We start from the raw sequence: 12,883 nt of genomic DNA, 5'->3' as shown, positions 1-12,883 counted from the left end.
TAAATTGATGAAGTATATAAGTGTACTGACATATGTCCCTACATATATATCTATATATACATATATACACATCTATCTGTAAACACGTATATATACATAAATATAAGTATCCTTTTATCTCTAATATAAATAGGGATATTCCTGTGAAGATACATGATGAAATTTAAATAACAAACCAGTATTAAAACATAAGACACTAATGTAACCTGATCAATATCTGATAACCCGCTTACTTATGGGATTATGATAGTGTTCTATTACCTTTAGATACATTTTTTTTTTTTTTTTTTTTTTCAATGTGCATACCTTTTCTAGGATGGACAGATGTAGGAGAAATGGCTCACCTTCACCTGAAGAGATTCCTGAGAACCGCTTGGCCCACTGCTACCTCTCCGTGCGAGAGGGACTCCAAGCAATAGTGCTTAGTAAAGGTATGACAGCTCTTCCATGTTGCTGCCCTACATATGTCTTGTAGTGGCACTCCGGCAAACAGTGCCGCTGACGATGACTTTTCTCGTTGAGTGAGCATGCACAGATGACTGCAAAGGTTTGCCCGCTGCCTGATGGCAGAAGCGAATAGCAGAGGCGATCCATCTTGAAATACTCTGCTTGGATAGTGGGTACCTGTAAGGAAATGCCTCCTTGGCATGGTTGCCCCCTGACTTTTTGCCTTTGCTGATGCTATGTTTACAATTGAAAGTGTGCTGAGGCCTGCTAACCAGGCCCCAGCACCAGTGTTCTTTCCCTAACCTGTACTTTTGTATCCACAATTGGCAGACCCTGGCATCCAGATAAGTCCCTTGTAACTGGTACTTCTAGTACCAAGGGCCCTGATGCCAAGGAAGGTCTCTAAGGGCTGCAGCATGTCTTATGCCACCCTGGAGACCTCTCACTCAGCACAGACACCCTGCTTGCCAGCTTGTGTGTGCTAGTGAGGACAAAACGAGTAAGTCGACATGGCACTCCCCTCAGGGTACCATGCCAGCCTCTCACTGCCTATGCAGTATAGGTAAGACACCCCTCTAGCAGGCCTTACAGCCCTAAGGCAGGGTGCACTATACCATAGGTGAGGGTACCAGTGCATGAGCATGGTACCCCTACAGTGTCTAAACAAAACCTTAGACATTGTAAGTGCAGGGTAGCCATAAGAGTATATGGTCTGGGAGTCTGTCAAACACGAACTCCACAGCACCATAATGGCTACACTGAAAACTGGGAAGTTTGGTATCAAACTTCTCAGCACAATAAATGCACACTGATGCCAGTGTACATTTTATTGTAAAATACACCACAGAGGGCACCTTAGAGGTGCCCCCTGAAACTTAACCGACTATCTGTGTAGGCTGACTAGTTCCAGCAGCCTGCCACACTAGAGACATGTTGCTGGCCCCATGGGGAGAGTGCCTTTGTCACTCTGAGGCCAGTAACAAAGCCTGCACTGGGTGGAGATGCTAACACCTCCCCCAGGCAGGAGCTGTAACACCTGGCGGTGAGCCTCAAAGGCTCACCCCTTTGTCACAGCCCAGCAGGGCACTCCAACTTAGTGGAGTTGCCCGCCCCCTCCGGCCACGGCCCCCACTTTTGGCGGCAAGGCTGGAGGGAACAAAGAAAGCAACAAGGAGGAGTCACTGGCCAGTCAGGACAGCCCCTAAGGTGTCCTGAGCTGAAGTGACTAACTTTTAGAAATCCTCCATCTTGCAGATGGAGGATTCCCCCAATAGGGTTAGGATTGTGACCCCCTCCCCTTGGGAGGAGGCACAAAGAGGGTGTACCCACCCTCAGGGCTAGTAGCCATTGGCTACTAACCCCCCAGACCTAAACACGCCCTTAAATTTAGTATTTAAGGGCTACCCTGAACCCTAGAAAATTAGATTCCTGCAACAACAAGAAGAAGGACTGCCTAGCTGAAAACCCCTGCAGAGGAAGACCAGAAGACAACAACTGCCTTGGCTCCAGAAACTCACCGGCCTGTCTCCTGCCTTCCAAAGAACTCTGCTCCAGCGACGCCTTCCAAAGGGACCAGCGACCTCTGAATCCTCTGAGGACTGCCCTGCTTCGACGACAAGAAACTCCCGAGGACAGCGGACCTGCTCCAAAAAGACTGCAACTTTATCCAAAGGAGCAGCTTTAAAGAACCCTGCAATCTCCCCGCAAGAAGCGTGAGACTTGCAACACTGCACCCGGCGACCCCGACTCGGCTGGTGGAGAACCAACACCTCAGGGAGGACCCCCGGACTACTCTACGACTGAGTACCAAAACCTGTCCCCCCTGAGCCCCCACAGCGCCGCCTGCAGAGGGAATCCCGAGGCTTCCCCTGACCGCGACTCTCTGAAACCTAAGTCCCGACGCCTGGAAAGGACCCTGCACCCGCAGCCCCCAGGACCTGGAGGACCAGACTTTCACTGCAGAAGTGACCCCCAGGAGTTCCTCTCCCTTGCCCAAGTGGAGGTTTCCCCGAGGAAGCCCCCCCTTGCCTGCCTGCAGCGCGGAAGAGATCCCTTGATCTCTCATTGACTTCTATTGCGAACCCGACGCTTGTTCTAACACTGCACCCGGCCGCCCCCGCGCCGCTGAGGGTGAAATTTCTGTGTGGGCTTGTGTCCCCCCCGGTGCCCTACAAAACCCCCCTGGTCTGCCCTCCGAAGACGCGGGTACTTACCTGCAAGCAGACCGGAACCGGGGCACCCCCTTCTCTCCATTCTAGCCTATGCGTTTTGGGCACCACTTTGAACTCTGCACCTGACCGGCCCTGAGCTGCTGGTGTGGTAACTTTGGGGTTGCTCTGAACCCCCAACGGTGGGCTACCTTGGACCAAGAACTGAACCCTGTAAGTGTCTTACTTACCTGGTAAAACTAACAAAAACTTACCTCCCCCAGGAACTGTGAAAATTGCACTGTGTCCACTTTTGAAATAGCTATTTGTGAATAACTTGAAAAGTATACATGCAATTGAAATGATTCAAAGTTCCTAATGTACTTACCTGCAATACCTTTCAAACAAGATATTACATGTTAAATTTGAACCTGTGGTTCTTAAAATAAACTAAGAAAAGATATTTTTCTATACAAAACCTATTGGCTGGATTTGTCTCTGAGTGTGTGTACCTCATTTATTGTCTATGTGTATGTACAACAAATGCTTAACACTACTCCTTGGATAAGCCTACTGCTCGACCACACTACCACAAAATAGAGCATTAGTATTATCTATTTTTACCACTATTTTACCTCTAAGGGGAACCCTTGGACTCTGTGCATGCTATTCCTTACTTTGAAATAGCACATACAGAGCCAACTTCCTACATTGGTGGATCAGCGGTGGGGTACAAGACTTTGCATTTGCTGGACTACTCAGCCAATACCTGATCACACGACAAATTCCAAAATTGTCATTAGAAATTGATTTTTGCAATTTGAAAAGTTTTCTAAATTCTTAAAAGACCTGCTAGGGCCTTGTGTTAGATCCTGTTTAGCATTTCTTTTAGAGTTTAAAAGTTTGTAAAAGTTTGAATTAGATTCTAGAACCAGTTGTAGATTCTTAAAAAGTATTCCAACTTTTAGAAGCAAAATGTCTAGCACAGATGTGACTGTGGTGGAACTCGACACCACACCTTACCTCCATCTTAAGATGAGGGAGCTAAGGTCACTCTGTAAAATAAAGAAAATAACAATGGGCCCCAAACCTACCAAAATACAGCTCCAGGAGCTTTTGGCAGAGTTTGAAAAGGCCAACCCCTCTGAGGGTGGCAACTCAGAGGAAGAGGATAGTGACTTGGAGGAAAATTCCCCCCTACCAGTCCTATCTAGGGAGAACAGGGTCTCTCAAACCCTGACTCCAAAAATAATAGTCAGAGATGCTGGTTCCCTCACAGGAGAGACCAACACCTCTGAAATCACTGAGGATAACTCCAGTGAAGAGGACATCCAGTTAGCCAGGATGGCCAAAAGATTGGCTTTGGAAAGACAGATCCTAGCCATAGAGAGGGAAAGACAAGAGATGGGCCTAGGACCCATCAATGGTGGCAGCAACATAAATAGGGTCAGAGATTCTCCTGACATGTTGAAAATCCCTAAAGGGATTGTAACTAAATATGAAGATGGTGATGACATCACCAAATGGTTCACAGCTTTTGAGAGGGCTTGTGTAACCAGAAAAGGGAACAGATCTCACTGGGGTGCTCTCCTTTGGGAAATGTTCACAGGAAAGTGTAGGGATAGACTCCTCACACTCTCTGGACAAGATGCAGAATCTTATGACCTCATGAAGGGTACCCTGATTGAGGGCTTTGGATTCTCCACTGAGGAGTATAGGATCAGATTCAGGGGGGCTCAAAAATCCTCGAGCCAGACCTGGGTTGACTTTGTAGACTACTCAGTAAAAACACTAGATGGTTGGATTCAAGGCAGTGGTGTAAGTAATTATGATGGGCTGTACAATTTATTTGTGAAAGAACACCTGTTAAGTAATTGTTTCAATGATAAACTGCATCAGCATCTGGTAGACCTAGGACCAATTTCTCCCCAAGAATTGGGAAAGAAGGCGGACCATTGGGTCAAGACAAGGGTGTCCAAAACTTCCACAGGGGGTGACCAAAAGAAAGGGGTCACAAAACCTCCCCAGGGGAAAGGTGGTGAGACAGCCAAAAATAAAAATAGTCAAGAGTCTTCTAAAGGCCCCCAAAAACCTGCACAGGAGGGTGGGCCCAGAGCCTCTTCACAAAACAATCCTGGGTACAAGGGTAAAAACTTTGATCCCAGAAAGGCCTGGTGTCGAAACTGTAGTCAGTCTGGACACCAAACTGGAGACAAGGCCTGTCCCAAGAAAAGTTCCACTCCAAACTCCAATCCAGGTAACACTGGAATGGCTAGTCTCCAAGTGGGATCAACAGTGTGCCCAGAGCAAATCAGGGTCCACACTGAAGCTACTCTAGTCTCTGAGGGTGGGGTGGATTTAGCCACACTAGCTGCCTGGCCCCCTAACATGCAAAAATACAGGCAGCAGCTCTTTATTAATGGGACAAGTGTAGAGGGCCTGAGGGATACAGGTGCCAGTGTCACCATGGTGACAGAGAAACTGGTTTCCCCTGGCCAATACCTGACTGGAAAAACTTATACAGTCACCAATGCTGACAATCAAACTAAAGCACATCCCATGGCAATGGTAACTTTAGAATGGGGAGGGGTCAATGGCCTGAAACAGGTGGTGGTCTCCTCAAACATCCCAGTAGACTGTCTGCTAGGAAATGACCTGGAGTCCTCAGCATGGGCTGAGGTAGAACTAAAAACCCATGCAGCCATGCTGGGTATCCCTGAACTGGTGTGTGTAAAAACAAGAGCACAATGCAAGGCACGGGGTGAAAAAGTAGAGCTGGAGTCTGGAAAAATGGCCCAGCCTACCAAGAGAAAAGGAAAGTCAGTTGGGAAACCAACTGCAACACAGTCAGAAAAAGAGAACCTCTCTTCTCAGGAAGAAGTTCTGCCCTCTGAGGGAACTGAGCCTTTGGAGCTTGAACCTTATCAGGTTGAGCTCTTAGGCCCAGGGGGACCCTCAAGGGAGGAGCTGTGTAAGGGACAAGAAACCTGTCCCTCTCTTGAAGGCCTTAGGCAGCAAGCTGCTGAAGAATCCAAGGGCAAGAAAAATGGAACACATAGGGTCTATTGGGAAGATGGACTCCTGTACACTGAGGCCAGAGACCCCAAACCTGGTGCCACTAGGAGAGTGGTAGTGCCTCAGTCGTTCAGAGAGTTTATTCTGACCTTAGCCCATGATATTCCCCTTGCTGGGCATTTGGGACAAACCAAGACGTGGGAGAGGTTAGTCAACCACTTCTACTGGCCCAATATGTCCCAGAAGGTTAAGGAGTTTTGCCTCTCCTGCCCCACCTGTCAATCCAGTGGTAAGACAGGTGGGCACCCAAAGGCCCCCCTCATTCCACTTCCAGTGGTGGGGGTCCCCTTTGAAAGAGTGGGTGTGGACATAGTTGGTCCACTGGAACCTCCCACAGCCTCAGGAAATATGTACATCCTAGTAGTAGTGGATCATGCTACTAGGTATCCTGAAGCTATTCCCCTTAGGTCGACTACTGCCCCTGCAGTAGCCAAGGCCCTCATTGGTATCTTTACCAGAGTGGGTTTCCCTAAGGAGGTGGTGTCTGACAGAGGTACCAACTTCATGTCAGCATACCTAAAACACATGTGGAATGAGTGTGGAGTGACTTATAAGTTCACTACACCATATCATCCACAAACTAATGGCTTAGTTGAGAGATTCAACAAGACATTAAAAGGCATGATCATGGGGCTCCCAGAAAAACTCAAAAGGAGATGGGATGTCCTCTTGCCATGTCTGCTTTTTGCTTACAGAGAGGTGCCACAGAAGGGAGTAGGATTCTCACCCTTTGAACTTCTGTTTGGCCACCCTGTAAGGGGACCACTTGCTCTTGTTAAAGAAGGCTGGGAGAGACCTCTTCATGAGCCTAAACAAGACATAGTGGACTATGTACTTGGCCTTTGCTCTAGAATGGCAGAGTACATGGAAAAGGCAACCAAAAACCTTGAGGCCAGCCAACAGCTCCAGAAGTTTTGGTATGACCAAAAGGCTGCACTGGTTGAGTTCCAACCAGGGTAGAAAGTCTGGGTTCTGGAGCCTGTGGCTCCCAGGGCACTCCAGGACAAATGGAGTGGCCCTTACCCAGTGCTAGAAAGGAAGAGTCAGGTCACCTACCTGGTGGACCTGGGCACAAGCAGGAGCCCCAAGAGGGTGATCCATGTGAACCGCCTTAAGCTCTTCCATGACAGGGCTGATGTGAATCTGTTGATGGTAACAGATGAGGATCAGGAGGCAGAGAGTGAACCTCTCCCTGATCTTCTGTCATCAGACCCAAAAGATGGCTCAGTAGATGGAGTGATCTACTCAGACACCCTCTCTGGCCAACAGCAAGCTGATTGTAGGAGAGTCCTACAACAGTTTCCTGAACTCTTCTCCTTAACCCCTGGTCAGACACACCTGTGTACCCATGAGGTGGACACAGGAGACAGCATGCCTGTCAAAAACAAAATCTTTAGACAGTCTGACCATGTTAAGGAAAGCATCAAGGTGGAAGTCCACAAGATGCTAGAATTGGGAGTAATTGAGCGCTCTGACAGCCCCTGGGCTAGCCCAGTGGTCTTAGTCCCCAAACCTCACACCAAAGATGGAAAGAAAGAGATGAGGTTTTGTGTGGACTACAGAGGGCTCAATTCTGTCACCAAGACAGATGCTCATCCAATTCCTAGAGCTGATGAGCTCATAGATAAATTAGGTGCTGCCAAATTCTTAAGTACCTTTGACTTGACAGCAGGGTACTGGCAAATAAAAATGGCACCTGGAGCAAAAGAGAAAACAGCATTCTCCACACCTGATGGGCATTATCAGTTTACTGTTATGCCCTTTGGTTTAAAGAATGCCCCTGCCACCTTCCAAAGGTTGGTAAATCAAGTCCTTGCTGGCTTGGAGTCCTTTAGCACAGCTTATCTTGATGATATTGCTGTCTTTAGCTCCACCTGGCAGGATCACCTGGTCCACCTGAAGAAGGTTTTGAAGGCTCTGCAATCTGCAGGCCTCTCTATCAAGGCATCCAAATGCCAGATAGGGCAGGGAACTGTGGTTTACTTGGGCCACCTTGTAGGTGGAGGCCAAGTTCAGCCACTCCAACCCAAGATCCAGACTATTCTGGACTGGGTAGCTCCAAAAACCCAGACTCAAGTCAGGGCATTCCTTGGCTTGACTGGGTATTACAGGAGGTTTGTGAAGGGATATGGATCCATTGTGACAGCCCTCACTGAACTCACCTCCAAGAAAATGCCCAAGAAAGTGAACTGGACTGTGGAATGCCAACAGGCCTTTGACACCCTGAAACAAGCAATGTGCTCAGCACCAGTTCTAAAAGCTCCAGATTATTCTAAGCAGTTCATTGTGCAGACAGATGCCTCTGAACATGGGATAGGGGCAGTTTTGTCCCAAACAAATGATGATGGCCTTGACCAGCCTGTTGCTTTCATTAGCAGGAGGTTACTCCCCAGGGAGCAGCGTTGGAGTGCCATTGAGAGGGAGGCCTTTGCTGTGGTTTGGTCCCTGAAGAAGCTGAGACCATACCTCTTTGGGACTCACTTCCTAGTTCAAACTGACCACAGACCTCTCAAATGGCTGATGCAAATGAAAGGTGAAAATCCTAAACTGTTGAGGTGGTCCATCTCCCTACAGGGAATGGACTTTATAGTGGAACACAGACCTGGGACTGCCCATGCCAATGCAGATGGCCTTTCCAGGTTCTTCCACTTAGAAAATGAAGACTCTCTTGGGAAAGGTTAGTCTCATCCTCTTTCGTTTGGGGGGGGGGGGGTTGTGTAAGGAAATGCCTCCTTGGCATGGTTGCCCCCTGACTTTTTGCCTTTGCTGATGCTATGTTTACAATTGAAAGTGTGCTGAGGCCTGCTAACCAGGCCCCAGCACCAGTGTTCTTTCCCTAACCTGTACTTTTGTATCCACAATTGGCAGACCCTGGCATCCAGATAAGTCCCTTGTAACTGGTACTTCTAGTACCAAGGGCCCTGATGCCAAGGAAGGTCTCTAAGGGCTGCAGCATGTCTTATGCCACCCTGGAGACCTCTCACTCAGCACAGACACCCTGCTTGCCAGCTTGTGTGTGCTAGTGAGGACAAAACGAGTAAGTCGACATGGCACTCCCCTCAGGGTGCCATGCCAGCCTCTCACTGCCTATGCAGTATAGGTAAGACACCCCTCTAGCAGGCCTTACAGCCCTAAGGCAGGGTGCACTATACCATAGGTGAGGGTACCAGTGCATGAGCATGGTACCCCTACAGTGTCTAAACAAAACCTTAGACATTGTAAGTGCAGGGTAGCCATAAGAGTATATGGTCTGGGAGTCTGTCAAACACTAACTCCACAGCACCATAATGGCTACACTGAAAACTGGGAAGTTTGGTATCAAACTTCTCAGCACAATAAATGCACACTGATGCCAGTGTACATTTTATTGTAAAATACACCACAGAGGGCACCTTAGAGGTGCCCCCTGAAACTTAACCGACTATCTGTGTAGGCTGACTAGTTCCAGCAGCCTGCCACACTAGAGACATGTTGCTGGCCCCATGGGGAGAGTGCCTTTGTCACTCTGAGGCCAGTAACAAAGCCTGCACTGGGTGGAGATGCTAACACCTCCCCCAGGCAGGAGCTGTAACACCTGGCGGTGAGCCTCAAAGGCTCACCCCTTTGTCACAGCCCAGCAGGGCACTCCAACTTAGTGGAGTTGCCCGCCCCCTCCGGCCACGGCCCCCACTTTTGGCGGCAAGGCTGGAGGGAACAAAGAAAGCAACAAGGAGGAGTCACTGGCCAGTCAGGACAGCCCCTAAGGTGTCCTGAGCTGAAGTGACTCTAACTTTTAGAAATCCTCCATCTTGCAGATGGAGGATTCCCCCAATAGGGTTAGGATTGTGACCCCCTCCCCTTGGGAGGAGGCACAAAGAGGGTGTACCCACCCTCAGGGCTAGTAGCCATTGGCTACTAACCCCCCAGACCTAAACACGCCCTTAAATTTAGTATTTAAGGGCTACCCTGAACCCTAGAAAATTAGATTCCTGCAACAACAAGAAGAAGGACTGCCTAGCTGAAAACCCCTGCAGAGGAAGACCAGAAGACAACAACTGCCTTGGCTCCAGAAACTCACCGGCCTGTCTCCTGCCTTCCAAAGAACTCTGCTCCAGCGACGCCTTCCAAAGGGACCAGCGACCTCTGAATCCTCTGAGGACTGCCCTGCTTCGACGACAAGAAACTCCCGAGGACAGCGGACCTGCTCCAAAAAGACTGCAACTTTATCCAAAGGAGCAGCTTTAAAGAACCCTGCAATCTCCCCGCAAGAAGCGTGAGACTTGCAACACTGCACCCGGCGACCCCGACTCGGCTGGTGGAGAACCAACACCTCAGGGAGGACCCCCGGACTACTCTACGACTGTGAGTACCAAAACCTGTCCCCCCTGAGCCCCCACAGCGCCGCCTGCAGAGGGAATCCCGAGGCTTCCCCTGACCGCGACTCTCTGAAACCTAAGTCCCGACGCCTGGAAAGGACCCTGCACCCGCAGCCCCCAGGACCTGGAGGACCAGACTTTCACTGCAGAAGTGACCCCCAGGAGTCCCTCTCCCTTGCCCAAGTGGAGGTTTCCCCGAGGAAGCCCCCCCTTGCCTGCCTGCAGCGCGGAAGAGATCCCTTGATCTCTCATTGACTTCTATTGCGAACCCGACGCTTGTTCTAACACTGCACCCGGCCGCCCCCGCGCCGCTGAGGGTGAAATTTCTGTGTGGGCTTGTGTCCCCCCCGGTGCCCTACAAAACCCCCCTGGTCTGCCCTCCGAAGACGCGGGTACTTACCTGCAAGCAGACCGGAACCGGGGCACCCCCTTCTCTCCATTCTAGCCTATGCGTTTTGGGCACCACTTTGAACTCTGCACCTGACCGGCCCTGAGCTGCTGGTGTGGTAACTTTGGGGTTGCTCTGAACCCCCAACGGTGGGCTACCTTGGACCAAGAACTGAACCCTGTAAGTGTCTTACTTACCTGGTAAAACTAACAAAAACTTACCTCCCCCAGGAACTGTGAAAATTGCACTAAGTGTCCACTTTTGAAATAGCTATTTGTGAATAACTTGAAAAGTATACATGCAATTGAAATGATTCAAAGTTCCTAATGTACTTACCTGCAATACCTTTCAAACAAGATATTACATGTTAAATTTGAACCTGTGGTTCTTAAAATAAACTAAGAAAAGATATTTTTCTATACAAAACCTATTGGCTGGATTTGTCTCTGAGTGTGTGTACCTCATTTATTGTCTATGTGTATGTACAACAAATGCTTAACACTACTCCTTGGATAAGCCTACTGCTCGACCACACTACCACAAAATAGAGCATTAGTATTATCTATTTTTACCACTATTTTACCTCTAAGGGGAACCCTTGGACTCTGTGCATGCTATTCCTTACTTTGAAATAGCACATACAGAGCCAACTTCCTACAGTACCCCTTCCTAGGGGCACTGTACGCCACAAATAGCTGATTAGAGCGCCGAAAAGCTTTTGTCCTGTCCAAATAAAATTGAACGCATCTTTTCACGTCTAGAGAGTGTAATGCTCTCTCCGCTGGAGTAGATGGAGGAGGGAAAAAAAGACTTGAAGACCAAAGGTTCATTAATGTGAAAGTCTGACGGAACCTTTGGAATAAAATGCGGGTTAGTGCGCATTAGTAGTCTATCTTGTTTAAACTGTAGGAATGGCTCTTGGATGTAGAGCGCTTGTACCTCACTGACCCGCCTAGCTGATGTAAGAGCTATCAATAAGGCAACCCTTCCACGATAAATGTTTGAGGGAAGCACGGTGGATTGGTTCAAAAGGATGCTTCATCAGTTGTGCCAAAACAATGTTCAGGTTCCACGAAGGAGGTGGAGGTCTGAAAGGAGGGTAAACCCTGAACAGCCCCTTTAGAAATCTCTTCATCAGCCGAGAAGAGAAGAGCGAGGATGTGTCATCTGAACGTCTGTATGCAGCTATGGCTGCTACATGAACTTTAATGGATGAGTGTGCTAGGCCAGATCGAGCTAACTCAAAGAGATACGGCAACATCTCTTCTGGTGGTGAAAGAAAAGGGTCGATTTGGCACTGATGACACCAGGCACAGAATCTCTTCCATTTACACTGATATGCCTTGTTAGTGCTATCCGCTCTGGCCTGTGACAAAATATCTCTGCAGTCCTGCGGGATATTCAAATGCGCAAATTCTCTGTAGTGAGGAGCCATGCCGCTAACCGCATAGACTGCGGATCGGGGTGTCGAACTTGGCCGTTGTTCATTGTTAGTAAATGAGGTAACGGCTCCAGCGGAATATGAGGTTTGACTGAGAGAATGAGGAGCTCTGTGAACCAATGTTGGCGCGGCCAGTACGGGGCTATCAGTATGAGAGTGCACGGTTCTGTTTTCATCTTCGTGAGGACCCTTGGTATCAACGGAATGGGAGGAAAGGCGTAAGCAAAGATGTCTGACCAGACTATCGAAAACGCATTCCCCCAAGATCCCTTTTGGTGATGCCAACTTGCGAAGAACTGGCATTTGGCGTTGTCCTTCTTCGCAAACAGATCCACTGTTGGTGTTCCCCACTGGGAAAAAATCTGGGTGAGTACCGTCTGGTCTAGTTCCCACTCGTGGCAGTCCGATTTCTGCCTGCTGAGTGCATCTGCTACCTTGTTGTTTATTCCCGGCAAGTGCACCGCCGATAGTGTGACGCCTTGCTGCGAGGCCCAGTTCCAGATCGCTTGGGCTTCCCTGAGAGGGTTTGTTGAGATAGTGCATCGTAGTGGTGTTGTCCGTTCTTATCACCACTCGCGATCCATAGATTCTTGGGAGAAACGCTTGTAAGGCGAGGTGCACTGCCCTGAGTTATAGCCAATTGATATGCCTTGATGCCAGATGAGTTAGCCATTTGCCACTTATTTTCAGGTCCTGTAATACTGCGCCCCAGCCTTCCAGTGAGGCATCTGTTGTTATGGTCCACGGGGCTGGCTGTTGAAGAAACGAGAGACCGATTGAGAGATGATGCTTTTGAGACCACCACTTGAGGGTTTTGATCATTATCGGAGTAATTTGTATCTGGTCTTCGAAAGTTCCTGATACTTGAAGGCATTGACGGTTTAGCTGCTCCTGCAAGGGGCGCATCTTCAGCCGACACAGAGGGATCAGAGGTATGCATGAAGACATCATGCCCAATAGTGATTGGAAGAGACGGACTGTAACCTTTCGTCTTTTGTGTATGAAACTCCCTAGGGTTAATAACCTTTGT

At 48.9% G+C, this 12,883-nt stretch overlaps 1 protein-coding gene across 4 annotated transcripts in view; it reads right to left on the bottom strand.

The window, feature by feature from the left end:
- Positions 1-12,883, bottom strand: part of GGNBP2 (gametogenetin binding protein 2) — a 389,041-nt gene that overhangs the window by 53,917 nt on the left and 322,241 nt on the right. The gene's annotated exons all lie outside the window — the stretch shown is intronic.

Source organism: Pleurodeles waltl, chromosome 3_2 (assembly GCF_031143425.1).
Source record: "Pleurodeles waltl isolate 20211129_DDA chromosome 3_2, aPleWal1.hap1.20221129, whole genome shotgun sequence".
NCBI classification, from domain to species: Eukaryota; Metazoa; Chordata; class Amphibia; order Caudata; family Salamandridae; genus Pleurodeles; species Pleurodeles waltl.
The sequence above is the reverse complement of the archived record's forward strand: the minus strand, read 5'-3'. Positions and strand labels throughout refer to the sequence as shown.